General features: G+C 37.9%; 1 pseudogene across 1 annotated transcript; it reads right to left on the bottom strand.

Moving 5' to 3' along the window:
• Positions 1-10,192: 10,192 nt before the first annotated feature.
• LOC308639174 (olfactory receptor 5AK2-like) lies at positions 10,193-11,122 on the bottom strand (annotated as a pseudogene). Its single transcript has one exon. The product of its transcript is annotated as an olfactory receptor 5AK2-like (transcript).
• Between the last annotated feature and the right edge of the window lie 4,597 nt (positions 11,123-15,719).

The raw sequence follows: 15,719 nt of genomic DNA, 5'->3' as shown, positions 1-15,719 counted from the left end.
GAGAGAGAGATGAGAGAGAGATGAGGAGAGAGGAGATGAGAGAGAGATGAGAGAGAGAGAGATGAGAGAGAGAGATGAGAGAGAGATGAGAGAGAGAGAGATGAGAGAGAGATGAGAGAGAGAGATGAGAGAGAGAGATGAGAGAGAGAGAGATGAGAGAGAGAGATGAGAGAGAGAGAGATGAGAGAGAGAGATGAGAGAGAGAGATGAGAGAGAGAGAGATGAGAGAGAGAGATGAAGAGAGAGAGAGTGAGAGAGAGATGAGAGAGAGAGAGATGAGAGAGAGAGATGAGAGAGAGATGAGAGAGAGAGATGAGAGAGAGAGATGAGAGAGAGATGAGAGAGAGATGAGAGAGAGAGATGAGAGAGAGATGAGAGAGAGAGAGAGATGAGAGAGAGAGAGATGAGAGAGAGAGATGAGAGAGAGATGAGAGAGAGATGAGAGAGAGAGAGAGATGAGAGAGAGATGAGAGAGAGAGAGATGAGAGAGAGAGATGAGAGAGATGAGAGAGAGATAGAGAGATGAGAGAGAGAGAGAGAGAGAGAGAGAGAGAGAGAGAGAGAGAGAGAGAGAATATCCTTTTCCATGTCATTGTTTCTCTTATAGTTTTGGCTTAGCTTAAGAAAGATCATGTAACTATTTGATTAGTATATGGTTATAGCTTATTTTACATCATGAATGTCTTTGTTTTTCTCTACCTGTGTACTTCTGTGCCAGGTTGGGTATACAGCTGAGATGTAATCATGGCTGATTTTCATGTAGTGTAAGCCCTCCAACTCTCTGGTTTGATGTCTTAATTCAACAATTCTTTTCATATTTCCTAGCACGTGTGTCTCAGACCATGCCTATACACTGCAGAAATTGGTTTGCTGCCCATCAGTATCTTCATCTTTTCTTCTGGAAATGCAGGTAGACAACCAACCAAACTTGCTTTTGTGAGGTTATCTGCTCAATGTAACATAAGTAAAAGCAATGTATGCTAAATCTAGGCCTGAAGCAGCCCTCTCAACCCCATACCTGTGAAAATGGTTACAATATAACTTTCTACTCCATTTCCATCTGAGCTGTTAGTTAGATATTGGCAATTTAGAGAGACTTTACAAATCATGAGATAAGGTTGCCGGATAAAACAAGGGACAACAAGTTAAGTAAATTTCAGAATAAATAAGTAAAATATTTCATATTAATACAAATCAACTATAGTATTTATGTTGTCTATTGCATGAGAAAAATAAGAACAAAAAATACTTATTATTTTCCAAAATTCACATTTAACTGGGCCGTGTGTGTGTGTGTGTGTGTGTGTGTGTGTGTGTGTGTGTTTGTAATTTTGGTAGCCCTCCTTGTATTGTTTATTGTGTTCCACTTCAGCCTGGGTTCTGGGATGACTGTACACAACACAGAATCTCTGTCCTACTCTATTTTGTGTTGACAGAGCAGAATGCCACACTTCATAATAATGAAATTCATAGAAATAAAAAAAATGTATTTGGGTGATAGCTGTTGATGATGGTAAGTCCAAGATAGTGAAGCTACATCACATGGGCACCTTGTGACCACCTCATAGCGTGGCAGAAAGTGGAAAGGCAAGCAAGTCAACATTGACATCAACAGAACAAGATAGGGGTAAACTTTCTTTCATAACAAATTTAAGGTCAAGATAACTAACCTTTTTCCACAAAATCAGCATTAATTCAGTCATAAGGGCCATACCTCTTCTCATGCCTTAACCTCCTGACACTGTCACAATGGTGATTAATTTCCAACACGTGAACTTGGGGGACACATTCTATCCATAGCAGTCCACTGCCAACAATATCCTTCCTCCACTGGACTGTGTGTGACTGAGAATTTTTAGTGTTGTACAAACTGATATTTATGGAGTTATTTCTTTATAACATTTACTCTTATCTTAAATAACTATTATTTCTTTCATAAAATGCAATAATGATATTTTGTAAAAAGGTATAAAGGCAGGAAGTTGTAACAGAAGCACAAGTTTCCAATTGAGTAGTGATGGCTTATTTATAGGTCCAAAAAACCTGAAATACCTAGTCAGCAATAGGAAAATCTTAGCCTCAACTAGATTTATGCTTCAGAATCCTCCAAATGGTGATCTTAACCAGGTTCATTATGAGAGGGATTGTGAGCGAGTCCTAACAGAACGAGGTTTGGAAATGAGGTCCTTTTAAGAAGCAAGTTATAGGTTAGAACTTTTGGTTCAGCAGCAGCTTACCTAAGACACTAGAGCTTCCTTGGTTTATCAATGTAAAAATACAAAAAGGGATTCCTCTGGTACCTGAAAAAAGAAGAAATGAAAAGACCACTTGGAGGGAACATATACTATATAATTTATATTATATAAAATATATTATATTCTAGGTATACATATTTATATAAATATAAAATGTATAATTATACACAGAGAATTATTACCTTTGTGACAGATAAATAGAAATACATTTAAGGGATTAAATAGAAATACATGGAAGGGATTAAAAACTGGCTGTCATATATCATATATATATATTTGTGTGTGTGTGTGTGTGTGTGTGTGTGTGTGGTGCTGAGGATCAAACCTAGGGTCTTGGGCATGAGAGACAAGAACTCCACCAACTGAGCTATACCCCCACAAAGACACACACACACACACACACCACCACCAATATCAAAATCCCGCTTTTGATGTCATAGTGGAATTAAACAAGATGTAAAAGTGGGTGGAAGGTTCACAGGATCTCTTGGCACTGCTGCCCAATTTCCTGTGAATCTACGAGTATTTCAAAATAAAAAATAAAAGAAAAATGAAGAGGAAAATACAGAGCCTAGCTTCAAGTGATGTGAGGTTCAAGTTACCAAAGTTACAAAGACCTCACAGCAGGGTGCAGACATTGAGTGCTCACCCCATGGCCCAAGGACACATGCAAACATTATTTTAAGCACATTTAGTGTTGGTTGGTTGATTGACTGATTCATTCACATTCTTTCCTGGGTGTCCCTTGGCCAGAATGAGGGCAACCCCTCAATTCCTTTCCATCATATCACCTGATGAGCTGAGTCCTGGTCTTGGGGTGTGACATTCTGGAACTGCTCCTCTGACCCTGGTGGCTTGCTGCTTCCTGCACACATGGCAGTGCTACACAGCTGCTGTTGACAGTGGGAGTTACCCTGTTGTACTGGAGCCAGAGTTGCCTCCAGAATCTCTTTCTGCAGCTGCTGCAGGCTGACTGCCCATGGAGGGCTCTCTCTATGGCTCTTCCCCACCAGGGATCTTATAGCTGCCACCTCAGGGATCTATAGTGACTCCCTTGGTATCTGAGGTTCCAGAGGCTGAGATGGGATTGGAAAAACAGTGATTAGCAGTGGTAATTGGCTGAAGAAAATGTACGTTTTCCAGAGAGAACAAATATTTTGATGTTATTCTATTTTTAGAGGGGACAATTATTTCTAATGTCATGTGTTGTTTAACAACTTTGCTTTTTTAAAAATTGTTATCCGTCAGATTGAATGTCTTTGCATATGCTGTCAGGACTAAATTTACACTTTCTGGAGAGGACTTTGTTTTTCAGTGTTACTATAATGCCTGCATAATAGCGCTTTTTCTTGTCATTTATTCTTTAACAAGTACTTAAAAATTTTTTATTATGAAACAAGTTAAGCATCTTTTCTTATATCTAAGGACATATGTTTAGGTCTAGATAAATCTTCTCACTAATCAGTAAAGAACATAACTTTCTGATAAAACAAATCTAAATCTAACCTAAATTTTGAAAAACATTTTTATTAGTGCATTATAGTCATACATAATTGTGAGGCTAATTTTGATGTATTCATAAATGTATATAACATAATTTGTTCCAGTTCAGTCCCCAGTACTACCACCTTTTCTTCTCACTACCCCAAATCCCTTCCTCTATTCTATTGGTGGTTCTTTTATTAATTAATACATTTAAATTGATGTATTATAGTTATACATAAAAGTGAAAATCATTGTGATATGTTCATGCATATTTGTAGCAGAATTTGTTCAATTTCATTTTAAATCTTTTCCCTTTTCTCATCTTCCCTCCCTCCTTCCAATTCCTCTTCCTCTACTCCTCTATTTTTCCTTCTATTTTCATGAGATCCCTTTAAAATTTTTTATTATTTCTGTCTAGTTTTTACATATGAAGGAAAACATTTGACTCTGGACTTTGTGAGTTTGACTTATTTCTTTAACATGATGTTTTATAGTTCCATCCATTTATGATTTCATTCTTCTCTAAGACGGAGTGAAATTTCACTGTGTATATATTCCACATTTTCTTTATCCTTTCAACTACTGATAGGCACCTAGGATGGTTGCATATTTGAATATTGTGAATTGTGCTGCTATAAACATTGGAGTAAATGTATTAATTTAGTATAATTTTTTAGTTATCTTGGATAAATAAAAAGATGTGGTATAGTTGGGTCATATGGTGGGTTTATTCCTAGTCTTTTGGAGGAATATCCATACAATATCCAAAGCAATTGTACAAATTACAGTTCCATCAATAATGCATGAGTGTACCCTATTTCCCACAACTGCACCAGTACTTAATGATCTAACCTAAATTTAAGGGCGTATTGTTCATAGTATAACAAATAAAGATATTATTATATGTGTTATATTTTATAATATTATGCTGGCTATTATTTGTTGAAAAATATTTCTGAAAATTGCTTCTTTCCATTTTTTCTATAAACTTATACATTTAAAAAAGTCAGATTTCCACTATAATAACATTTACTCCTAGTTCACTTCATAGCATCAAAATAATTTGAGTAACTGTGAAATAAGAGACATTGAATTTAGTTGGGCTATAAACTTGCTAGGCTTAAGCATTTAATAAATATGCAAAGAGAAAGTGACACACACACACACACACACACACACACACACACACACATAATGTAGCATTACTCAGTAGTAAAGACATTATGGCATTTGCCAGTAAGTAGATGGATCTGGAGACTATCATGCTAGGTAAAATAAGCCAGTGGCCAAAAGTCAAGGGTTGAATGTTTTCTTTGATATGCAAAATCTAATCCAAAATAAGTGGTGGGGTAGATAAAAAAAAGAGAGAGGGAAAGAGAAAAAAGGAGAGAATTATATGTAAATAGAGAAAAGATAAGTAGAGTAGAAAAGGGGGATTGAGGAGGAGAAAGGAAGGACAGGAGAAGGAATGGACAGTGGAATGAATCTGACCAAACATTCATATGTGCGTGCAGGAGTGTAGCATGGTGGGTCCCAGCATTAGGTATATCCATTGGACACAACCAATTAATTAAAAGAGCTGTAAATGGATTGAAGAAAGATCAATGGAGTGGAGAGGTAGAGAAGGGGAGTGGGGATGGGGCAGGGAGGGAAGTGCTGGGGACTGAAGTGGATAAAGATGTGTTCCATGCTTTTGTGATAATGTCAGGGTGTGTTCTGATGTTGTATATAACTAAAAAGAATCAAGGAAAATAAATGTGTAGGGAGGAATCTTGATTTAGCCAGTCTGTTGTTCTTTGGTGAACTGCAATTGAATGAAGGGGACTTATTTTCAAAACGTTACTGAATTCCACTTCAGTATCCTTTACTGCATGACTGTTTCAGTTAGGGATGTGCTCAATTGCCAGTAGAAGAAAAAACAACTTTCTTTTGCCTAAATACCAAGATTCATTTCCCGTCATGACAACAGGTTGAGAGTCAGGACTAGCGATTCTAAGATTTGCTCTGTCTTTCTCAGACACTGGCTGCCTCCTTGTTGCCAATCCATCTGCTACAGTTCTAGAGCATCTAATTTCATGAAGTAGGAAAGGGCAAGAAGGGCAGGGCAGTAGCCAGAGAGACCCTTGCTTTAAATCTCTCAGTAGTCTTGTAGCCGAATGTCACTGGCTAGAAACGTGTAACACAGAGTAACAATAATCTGTGCCTTGCACCACATCTTCTCAGAACTTGATTTTGGTGTCTCTGTGGTAAAGTGCTTTCTCTGCCCTAAGAGGGGCCCATCTTCTATGGCATCTCTGCCTCTTGCCTCAGGATTCTCTCTGAGGCCATGAAAGACCACCCCTCAGAATCAGCACAGATGTGAGGGGGTGTTAACCACCTTGGCAAACCTTCAAATAGTGGAGAGAGGAGAGGAGAATAAATGTCACAACGTCGTCTCTTGGGAGGGACAATTCTGAGGGACATTCTATACAGTCCATTTGAGTCCACTGTGGAATTGAGTTCCAAGTCCCTAAAATGTAAACCAGGTAAGTCACTCACTCAGTCTTCCCTGAATTTCCTCTTCACTTTTTCTTGTTCTTCTCTCTGCTGCCTGGAATGAACACCACCAAAAAGTTTAGCAACTGCAGAGTCTGAAGGAATGGTTCCCACAGAGCTGATGTCACTTCAGATAACACACAAAAGCTCAGGGGTGCGAAGGACCACCCTTTTAACAAAATCACTACTAATTATCTCTCCAAGACTTGAGAGTGTACTAGAATACGTCACAACTCTGATGTTAGGTACCAAAGATTCATGTCCCACCTTCTCCCTCCATTCATATCTTGAAATCCTGCCCCCAAAGTGCTGGTATTAGGGGGTGGGGAGTTTGAGAGGTGTGTAGGATTGGCTAATTATAAGGTTGGAACGGTGCTAATTAAGGGGATTGTGCTTTGTGAATGCTGAGGGAGCTTGATGCTACTCTTGCTGTTTACTGTGACAGGACAGAATGAGAAGTTAGCCATCTCCACCCAGAAGACAGCCCTCACTAGAGCCTGATCACACAGGTTTGTTCTTCTCAGACTTCCAGTCCCCACAACTGTGAGGAATAGGTTTCTGGGATTTAGAAGACACCCAGTGTACTACAGTAGTTTGTTATGAAACTGAAAATAAGACAGATATTTTTACCAAGAGTGAGGTGCCAATAACTAAAAATAACTAAAAATAGGAGAGCAGATTTAGACAGGGGAAATGGGTAGAATTTGGACATATTTTGAGGTTTCCTGATAGAAAAAGTCTAGATTTCTGTGAACAGACTTCTCAGAGTAACCCATTTGAGTCCTCAGAAAGAAGAGATAGAGAGGATGTTTCCTTATTCTTGAAGACCCTATGATCTGTAAGTAGGTTCTGCTGAGATGTCAATCTCTGGGTCTGGAAGGTGGGACTTCTCTCCCAGAGGGCCTGGAGGGCAGTGTGTGGAGCCAAAGAGGATGGCTCTTGAGGCTTGGGGTCTCACAGAGGTCACCTTCCTAGGTTTTGCACTTACATGGGCCCCACCATCTCTCATTATTTCCTATTTCTCCTTCCTGGATTGGGAATGTCTATGGCTGTCCTCTTGTGTTTTGGAAGCACATGTTTTTATGGATTTGAGGCTCACAGCTGGAGAAGAATTTTGGCTCAGAATAAATCATCCCATGAATCTGATCCATGTCTTATGTATATGACACTTAGATGAGACTTTGGACCTCAGGCTTTATGGATGATGGTAGATACGAGAAATTTGGGAGTTGCCAGAATGGAATGAATGCATTGTGGATGTAAGAGGGATAAGATTTTTAGGGCCCCATAGGCAGAATATTATGGATTAGTGTAGTTTCTCAATTCAAAATGTCAATTTCAAAATCCTCTACTACAACGTGATAGTTTTAGGAAATGACACTTTTGGGAGATAATTAAGTATAAGGATGGATCCTTCTTGAACAAGTTTGGAGAACTCTCTAGCCTTTTCTTCTGCCAGTGTGGACACACTGAGATGTTAAATGTGTCCAATCAGGAAAAGTTCTCTCATTAGATCCTGTTGCCTTCTTTACTTTGGACCTCTACCCTCCAGAACTATGAGAAAGGAATTACTGATGCTTACAAATTCTACTATCAATAGTAATTTGATAGTATGTTTGATATAGAGTCCAAACAGAGGACGACATCAGGAAATTGCTATACATACAGGTTCAGTTTTCCTATAGCAGAAGAATAAAGTTAGTACCAATAAAAGTAAGAGAGACATAGAATGAGTCTGGGCGTGATCCTCACATAAAACTTCTACCATCCTCCGGGACACATGGCTGTCTTGGCCTCAGTTAAGGCAATATGCATGGAGTATTACTGACCCAGGGGACTCACTGAGTTTTTGGTGTCCAGTTTTTATTGAAGCTTGAGAACATACTGGCCATGTGGCTGTTCCTTAGATCCAAGCTACTCTGGGAGATCAGAAATACCTTCTGTCTTCAATTCTTCTGAAGTATGAAATTGATGTAAAACATCCTTCAATTCCTATCACCATTCACTGTGTTGAACTGTGCTGTGGCCAAAGCCTCCAGCCAACACTGACACTCCTCTCTGGCAGGAGATTCGTCAGTTAGTGATCACTTCCCAGAGGCTGAGGACATGGCCAGACTTTTCTTGAGGTAAGCTTAATTCTTCTCTACATATCCCAAATACATGACCTTTACTCAAGTCCGTGTCTCAGGAATAAGACACATATTACACTAGCTACAGTAGGGAATGGGATGTCAGCTATTTATTTATGGAAGTTTACTCCTTCAAATGTTAGAGTTCATTTAGGAAGGAAAACAAGAATGCATAGTGTAAAGACAACCAGCTATATTTTTCACAACAATGAATTCACACATGGGATGACAAATATTTTTTTTCTTTCAGTATATGTGAATATATGTGAATACTATCTTTTCTATGCCATTGCTACCCCAAACTGTTCTATACATGATCCCATATTTTTCTCTGAGTTTAGATTTATATTTTTATAAAAGCAGTCTTTTCTGTTCATGATTAATTTCAAATTCTTTTAAAATCTTTTTATTGGTGCATAGCACTTATATGAAATAGTTGGATTCATTGTGATATTGATATATATATATATGCACAGGACATTCCCCAGTACCTCCTTTTGCCCTCTCATGATCTTCAAGTACTAAATGAAGACTTGGGCCAACACAAAAATGTTAAGCAGCAGTTGATGGTTCTTTAAGTCTTTATAAAACATCTTTCCCTAAGAATAGATTGCCATACTGAACTATTAGAGAGCTGGACTATAATTTTCTCCTATAATGGACAGATTCAAGTTTTCTGTGAACATTAATTCTTCCCTCATTCTACAATTATTTTAACAAGTACTTAATAAATTCCAGACACTTGATAGATGATTGGGATGCAAAAGTGCTTGAGTGTTTTCTCATATATACACACTATGGCAGGATGAATAGTGTCTTGATCAAGGTGACAGGTGAAAACTCTTTGCTCTGGGAAGGAATCTACCGTTGTGTGGTAAGTTATGAAAATGACTGCAGGTGCTTTCCTTCATTGCTTGCCCACCATTAAGAAGCTGGATCCTGTCTGTACTAAAGCTTTCCTGCCAAATAATCTTTCATCGACTCAAAGATCTCTTGCCCTATGTTGAATTCCCATGGAATTCTGTAGTTTAACCTTAATTTGTTTGAACAAAATGATTGTAAATGAATGATTACTGGCAAGAGTTTAAATCCATCTATTTCTAGGTTACTTCAACTGGAGGTAGGAATAGAACTGTTATTCAGAGTTCCCTTTCCCAAGGAAAGAAAGTGATGAAAAGGGAAAGGGGTAATTGTTGCCATAAAGAAATGACCCTAAGTAGTGTGGGATGTAACAAATATAAGAATGGTGTATAGAAGTGATAGGTTGAGTCACAAGATGATTTGAAGGAGATATATTTATTTAACATAACAGAAATAATTGTTGTTCAATAATTGTAGAGTTGTGCAATAGTTGCAACAGAATTTACAAAGGACCTCACTGTAGAAAGTTTAGGGAATGTTTTCAAAGGAGGGGAAATCAATCAACTCCAATTTTAGTACTGACAATATTCAAGCAATTTTTAATATTTGTAGCCATTTAAAGTATATTTGAAAAAATATTTAAAGTAATATTTTGTAAACATTATATAAACTCCTTAATATATTTTACCATCTCCCTAAAGTCTTTTCCCTGAAGATTATGTTTTTCAGATTATACTCCAGAGAAAATGAATCTCAGGAGAGTACTTAAACTACTTCTCACATTGTAGCATCTTATGTGTTGATAGAGTAATCTGGATTTAAGAACTGAACATGTTCACACACTTTCAATTTCCAAATTATTAAAGGACAGTAACATGTTTCCACTGCATGCTTTGATGTGCTGAATTGGAACAATTTGGGTCTAACCTAAAAGAGCTTTTTGGTCACCACTTTTAAAGCTTCTTTCACCTCCTTGTTTCTCAGGCTGTAGATCAGGGGGTTCAACATGGGAATGACAATGCCATAAAATACAGAGGCCACTTTCATATTCTCCTGGGCATTCTCAGAATGAGGCTGTAAGTACATGTAAGCAAGGGTGCCATAGAAAATGGTGACCGCTGTCAGGTGGGAGGCACAGGTGGAGAAGGTCTTCTTCCTCCCTGCAGTAGAAGACATCTTCAGGATGGTGGTCAGGATGTAAATGTAGGACAAGGTGACGACCAACACAGTGAAGGTCAAGTTAAATCCCACAAACACAGTAAGTACCAGGATGTTGATGTCAATGTTGGAGCATGATAGCATGAGAATTGGGGGAACATCACAGAAAAAGTGATTGATGCTGTTGGACCGACAGAAGGACAGTGAAAATGTAAAACCTGTTTGTACAGAGGTATTTATTGCTCCCATGAGGTATGAACCAGCTACCATTTGGATGCAGACTGTCTAAGACATGATGATGGAATAGTGAAGAGGCTTACAGATGGCTACATAACGGTCAACCACCATCGCTGCCAGGAGGTAGCAGTCGCTGGTTGCAAAGGTTGCATAGACCAGTAATTGCATTAAGCATCCACCAAACGATATGGACTTGTTTTCTGTGATGAAGTTTTGCAGCATCTTGGGAGTGATAGCTGTTGTGTAGCAGATGTCAACAAAGGCCAGATGTTGTAGGAAAAAGTACATGGGTGTTTGGAGCCTGGCATCTGTCCTGATGAGTAGGATCATTCCAGTATTCCCCACCGTGGACGTCACGTAGATCATGAGAAACATAATGAAGAGGATGCTCTGAAACTGACGTTGGGCACCAAATCCCAGAAGGTAGAATTCAGTCACTTCAGTGCCATTTCCTTTTGTCATGGCTACCCAATGTCTGGATAGAAGCAAGAGAAGGACCAAGAGAGAAAGAAAATCTTTGTGACTTTTTCAAATGAAAGATCCTTACATTTCATGTTACTTTTTTTGATTTTGAAATTCATGACAAAATCAGAATCTGGTTTATTGTTTTCCAAATAATTTTTCTGTATTTTTTATAAGAAGCCATCACAAACCAATGTATTCAAGCTTTAGATAAATTTTACAGTGGAGAAAACTTTACAGAAGAAGACTGACTTTTAACCTGTGATTATGAAAAATGTATATTAAACTACTTTTTCATTATTTTAAATGAGCATCTATACTTGCATGAAGCAAGAGATTTCCCCTTTTTCAGTAGTCTACAATTTTTTTGTAGGCATTTAGCATTCTCTTCATTTAATCCTGGTTCAAGTTTTGGACATGAGAACTCATTGCAATAAAGAATTTTCTGAGTTATGTTCGTGTTTGTTTTAGTCAGCTTTTTCACTGCCGTAGCTAAAATACCTGACAAGAATAATTGTAGAGGAGGAAAATTTTATTTGGAGCTCATGGTTTCAAAGGTCTCAGTTCATAGACATCCAGTTCTATTCTTCTGTGTTTAAGGTGAGCCTGAACATCATGGTGGAAGAGTGTGGTGGAGTAAACCAGCTCACATGATGATCAGACAGCAGACACAGCGACTCCACTCACCAGATACAAAATATACACCCACACGTCATGTCCCCAACAACCCACTTCCTCCAGCCACACTCTACCATCCTTCAGCCACCCACTCAGTTAATCCCATCAGGGGATTAATTCACTGATTGTGTTAAGGCTTTCATAACCCAATCACTTCTCCTCTATGCCTTCTTGCATTGTCTTACACATGAGCTTTTGGGGGACATCTCACATAGAAACCATAATAATGGTTCACATGATTGATGAGTTCACAGTGTGTCTGTACCTCTATTATTTTTTACAACTCTCTTTTAAATGATGAGCTTCACAAAAAATTTTCTGATTATCCCTCAGATAATCCTCTTTTCACATATAATTAAGAGAGAGAGAGAGAGATAAAGTTGCTTTTCCCCTGGCATTGTTTCTCTTGTGGCTTTGTCTTAGCTTAAGGAAAGATAATGTGGTAAACGTTTGATTAATATGTTGTTATTGCTTACTTTATATCATGAATGTTTTTGTTTTTCTCTACCTGTGTACCCCTGTGCTTAGTTGGGTATAGAGCTGAGATGCATTCATGAATGTCTTTCATGTAGTGTAAGCACTCAAATTCTCTGGTTTGGTGACTTAATTCTTAAACAACTTTCTGTATTCCCTAGCACTGCTTGTTGGTGAGTAATGTGTCACAAACCATGACTATGTATTCAGAAACTGGCTTGTTGCCCATCCGTACCTTTGTCTTCTGGAAATAGAGGTAGACCTTGCTTCCAGCCAAACTTGCTTATGTGAGGTTATCACTTCAGGTTCTGCTCAAAGTAACATGATCAAAAGCGAAGTGTGCTACATCTAGGCCTGAAGCAGCCCTCTCACCCCCACACCTGTGAAAATGGTTACAATATAACTTTCTACTCTGACTCATCTGTTTGTTGGATATTGGCAATTTTGAGAGACTTTATCATGAGACAGGGTTGTCAGAAAAAAACACAAGTTAAAGTAACACCAAGTTAAAGTAAATTTTGCTATAAGTAAGTGTAATATTTCATATAAATACACACCAACTTTAGTGTCTATACATCTTTTATGCAAGAAACAATAAGAGCAAAAATATTTATTATTTTCCAAAATTCACACTCAACTTGGCCTCTTATATATATATTTTTCTTTTGGTAATTTTACTAGCCTTCCTTATGTTGCTTACTGTGGTCCACTTCAGGCTGGGATGACTGTGTGCAACACAGAATCTCTGTCCTACTCTGTTGACAGAGCAGAATACCACACTTTATTCTAATAATAATGAAATTCATAGACATGAAAAAGAAGGTAATTCAAAGAAACAAAAAACTGTATTTGACTCACAGTTTTAAATTCTGGGAAGTCCAAGATGGCAGAGCAACATCACATGGGCTTGATACTGCCTCATCATATGGCAGAAAGTGGAAAGGCAAGTGAGTCAACATTGACAGCAAGAGAACAAGAGTCGGGCAAACTTGCTTTCATAACAAATCTTAGCTCAAGATAACTAACCCTCTCCCACAAAAACAGAATGAATTCATTCACGAGGGCCATACCTCTTCTCATACTTTAATCTCCTGACACTGTCACAATGGTGATTAATTTCCAACACGTGAACCCGGGGGACACATTTCATTCATAGCAGTCCACTGCCATCTGTACCCTTCCTCCACTGGACTGTGTGTGACTGAGAATTTCTAGTGTTGTACAATACTGATATTTATGGAATTATTTTTCAACAGTTAGTCTTATTTTAAATAACTATTATTTCTTTCCTAAAATGCAATAATAATATTTTGCAAGAAGTCATAAATGAAACAAGTTGTAACAGAAGCACACTGAGAAATAGATTGGTGAGTGATGACCCATTTATCAGATCCAAGAAACTGAAATACTGAGTCAGCAATAGGAAAATCTTAGTCTCAACTAGATTTATGGTTTAGAATCCCCCCAATGCTGATCCTAATCAGGTGCATTGTGGGAGGGTTGAAGTGAGTCCTAACAGAATGAGGTTTGGTTGAGGTCCTTCTAAGAAGCAAGTTATAGGTTAGAACTTTTGGTTCATCAGCAGCTTACCTAAGACACTAGAGCTTTCTTGGCTTATCAATGCAAACCTACAAAAAGAGGTTCACCTATTACCTGAAAAACAAAAGAAGAATAAAATACCACTTGGAAGGAGCAAAAGAGAACAGGGAGATGGGCCATCTTTGAAACGCACAGACTTCCCGTCCCAAATATTTCTCTCTCTCTCATCCATCATGTATCTGAAACATATACTATATAGTTTATATTCTATATACTAAGTATATGTAATATATGTATATGAATATGTAATACATATGTTGTATATATAATTATTACTTTCATGATAGATAAATAGGAATGTATTGAAGTACACGTAAGGAATTAAACATTTGGCTGTCATTTATATTTTGAATTATATTATGGGTTCATGTGTGATGGAATTATTTTCATATAATTTTACCATTTTTATACATTATATAATAAAAGGAACTGCCAATGGAGGAACAACACACATCCTCAATTTATCAACAGCCTTGCTGCTCCTTCACTGGTACCACGGCTCTAAGCAGAGCTCCACCTTCAAGGACAGGGTGGTGAGGAAGAATGTGCCTTTAGTGACAGCTATGCAGCAGAGGAAGCCCGTTGTTGCTATCAGCTTCTCTGGTTCTCTTAAATATCTTGAGAATCCAGCACTGTGGGATAACCCATCTGCAGGGACAAGGCACTAGTGTCTTTCAGCACAAACCTTTAGTGAGGGCTGAGAAACAAAACGTATGTACAAGTTCCTTCCTACAGTGAATTTGTTGGAAAAGAGATGAAATGGAGTCTTTTCAAGTAAAATCCATCTTGTGGGGAGAACCACCTTAGAGGAAGCCCAAGTAGATCAGGGTACCATTTAAGTAAAAAATTTGATAGAGTAATAATTTTTAATTTATTCATTTTACTCTAATTATTTTGAATTCAAGTAAAAGGATATCCCATTATGGAGACAGTTTTCAAGAGTTAAGGAGAAGCCCTCCTTCACCCACTCACAGACAGAATCTGTGTACTGAGGGACAATGGACTCAACAGGAATTATCATTTGTTATGTGTGATGGAGGTGCTTCTAATCAGCAAATGCTACAAAGGCTATGGCCCATTACCAGAATTCTTGTCCAGCCAATCAATGCAGGCTAAGGATGTAACCCCTCCCCTGCTGCACTTCCTTCCTCTGCAAAATGTGTGTTGCAGAGCGTACTTAGAAGTTCATTATGGTCACTGCAACAATGTTTCCAAAAAGCAAATTTAGAAATAGGTTTAAATAAATCACACTAGATACGTATTATGGATTAATAGGTAGTCCAAAGTGAATGAAGTAAACATAACACCCTATGGAAGGTGTTCATGTCATATTGCCCAAAGAGAGGGCAGGCTTCAGAGTAATGTTTAGAGAATGGGCCCTTCAACAATCTATTTTTTTTCTCACTCTTACTCAAGATTTCATTCTTTCTATTCATTGATAAAGATCAGGAATGGGGCCCACTAAGCCCTTTAGAAATAAGTTTCCCTGGGTGTGGTGTGAGTGAGAGAGAATTTTAATTTTTAACATAAAAATTTGTTCTTTGATTTTTATACTAGGAATTCATGATTCTTATTGTTATAAAATGATCCTTTGCCACACATGTTGCCTCTTAAGTTTGGAATTTTATTTTATTATAATTTAAATTTTTTACTGGTGCATAATTATATTGCAGTGAGTTTCATTGTATCACACTCACATATGCACAAAACATAATCTGGTTGATTTCATTTTCCAGGACCCCACCTTGTCTTCCCTTCCTCTTTCCCTCGGGTCCCTTTCCTCTTGTTTCTCTGTTTACTTTTACTTGCTTTCCTGTGTTTCACTTGAATGCATTTTAGAATTTCC

Source organism: Spermophilus citellus (genome assembly GCF_964194105.1).
Source record: "Spermophilus citellus genome assembly, chromosome: 2".
NCBI lineage: Eukaryota > Metazoa > Chordata > Mammalia > Rodentia > Sciuridae > Spermophilus > Spermophilus citellus.
This window is presented reverse-complemented; position numbering and strand designations above follow the sequence as displayed.